We start from the raw sequence: 2,500 nt of genomic DNA, 5'->3' as shown, positions 1-2,500 counted from the left end.
TGTGTATGTGTCTGTGGCTGTGTTTGTGTTTGTGGGTGTGGGTGTGGGTGTGTGTGTGTGTGTGTGTGTGTGTGTGTGTGTGTGTGTGTGTGTGTGTGTGTGTGTGTGTGTGTGTGTGTGTGTATTTGTGTGTGTGTATCTTTGTGTGTGTGTCTGTGTCTCTTTGTGTAAGATAGATCCATAGGTAAATATAGATAGTAAGACAGACAGCTAGATAGACTGACAGATTGCCTGACAGACTGACTGACAGACAGGATTGACTAACTGCCTGGCAGACAAATGGGTCGATAAACATTTACTCACCTAATGCAGATTATATTGTGATAGATAGATAGATACATAGATATGCATACATACATTTACAAGCACATACAAATACATATTGTAATAGATAGATGCATTGATAGACGGATTTATAATTACATACACGCCTATATATTTTAAAAGATGGATATACACACAGATACACACGCATGTCGTAACAAAACCCAAGCGAGCATAAGCGAGAGGGCGTGTTCTCATTCATTCGTCCATTCATTCATTCGCGCGCGCGTCAGGTTTAAAACAAGATTGGACTAATTGGACTTTTGGATGAGTAGGTGCCTGTTGTAAGAGGCTTTGAGTGGACGTAACGGCGCGTGCGTTAATTAAGGATCGTTAAGCGTTAAGACTTTCGAATTACCCGTCGGGATATTAGTGTTTATGTCATTAGCGTGCGGTTGCGGCAGCGAGCGAGGGAGGAGAGGGAGGTGGGGTGTTGTGGCGGTTATTGTTGGTGTTATTATTTATGTTAGTTTTTGATTATTTATAGATTGTTATTATTATTATCGTTAGTAGTAATAGTCGTATTACTACTATTATTAGTAGTATTAGTGTATGATTATTTATAGATTGTTATTATTATTATCGTTAGTAGTAATAGTCATATTATTATTATTATTATTATTATTATTATTATTATTATTATTATTATTATTATTATTATTATTATTATCAACATCGGCATCTAGCAGTATGTAGATGGGGATAGGGTGAAGGTGTATACTACGAGAGAGGAGGAATAGGAAAAGGGAGAATAGGAGAAGTAGGATTAAGAAGGAAACAGGAAGACAGAGAAGAAAGAAGATGAGAGGAGGTAGCTGATACGAAGCTTGAGATGGGCAAAGAGAAGGAGAAGGAGAAGCGAACGAAAATGAGAGAAAGTGAAAAGTAGAACAGAAGGAAAGCTACAGGAAGGCGAAGAAATCGAGCCTTGAAAGAAGAGAAAAGTAAAATGAAAGCGAGAAGAAGGAAAAAGGCAGAAAAAAGACCCACAAGTGAATCAGGAAACGTATCTTCACCGCATTATTCTATTTTTGGTGAAGGCGGCGCGCGCCCGAATGTTGCATGCGCGGTGATACAACCTGGGTGGAGGAGGAGGAGGTGGAGGTGGAGGTGGAGGAGGAGGTGGAGGAAGAGGAAGAGGAAGAGGAGGAAGAAGAAGGAGGAGAAGGAGGACTTGCCCGTCGGCGGTGCCCTACGATGGCGCTGATGCGCATGGGCGTGCGGGTATGCGCGCTTGGGGACACGCTTGTTCTTTCGCTTTCTGGCTTGCTTGATTGCTCACTCACTCACTCACTCACTCACTCACTCACTCACTCACTCACAACTCACTGTCTCTCTCTCTCTCTCTCTCTCTCTCTCTCTCTCTCTCTCTCTCTCTCTCTCTCTCTCTCTCTCTCTCACACACACACACACACACACACACACACACACACACACACACACACACACACACACACACACACACACACACACACACACACACACCATCACACAAGGAGAGCGGACTAGTAACGTGGGCGGCGGTAGGGGATTCGTTAGGCTCCGAAGGTCATCGTCGAGGATTGCCTTCTGGGTATATTGGTCTGTTACTTGGATTTCTTCTCCTTTTTTTTCTGTTTTCTCCTCCTCCTATATTTTTTTTTCTTCCTGCTTATTTCTTTTCCTCTCTTCGATTACTTTGCGCCTGTGTTTCATTTTCTCTATTGGTTCCTCTCCTTCCTCTTCTTCTTCTTCCTTCCTCTTCTTCTTCCTCCTTCCTCCTTCCAACTCCTCCCTTTCCTCCTACTCTTCCCTTTCCTCCTCCTACTCCTTCCCCTCCCTCTCTATTCCTCCTCCCTCCTAGCTCCCTCCTCTCTCTCCCCTTCCTCCTTCCTCTACCTCTCCTCTTCTTCCTCCTTCCTTCCCTCTTTCTTCTTCCTCCCTCCTTTCCTCCCTCCTCCACCTCCCTCTCCCTCCTCCTCCTCCTCCTCCTCCTCCTCCTCCTCTGTCTCCCTCCTCCTCCTCCTCCTTCTTCTTCTTCCCTTCTTCCTCTGCCTCATCCTCTTCTTTTCCTTTTCCTCCTCTTTTCTTTCTCTTTCTCCTTACCTTATTCGTCCTGCCTCTAGTTCTCCTCCTCTTTACCCTTTACTTTCCCTCTCTCCCATTTACTAGACCCTTCCATTTTTTGTTTCTTTTT

At 44.2% G+C, this 2,500-nt stretch overlaps 1 protein-coding gene across 4 annotated transcripts in view; it reads left to right on the top strand.

The window, feature by feature from the left end:
* Positions 1-2,500, top strand: part of LOC113828418 (phosphatase and actin regulator 2) — a gene marked incomplete at its 3' end in the record, with an annotated part of 502,803 nt that overhangs the window by 429,030 nt on the left and 71,273 nt on the right.

Source organism: Penaeus vannamei, chromosome 15, assembly GCF_042767895.1.
Source record: "Penaeus vannamei isolate JL-2024 chromosome 15, ASM4276789v1, whole genome shotgun sequence".
In the NCBI taxonomy this organism is placed as follows: domain Eukaryota; kingdom Metazoa; phylum Arthropoda; class Malacostraca; order Decapoda; family Penaeidae; genus Penaeus; species Penaeus vannamei.
Note: the sequence above shows the minus strand (reverse complement) of the source record. Positions and strands in the feature narration are given on the sequence as shown.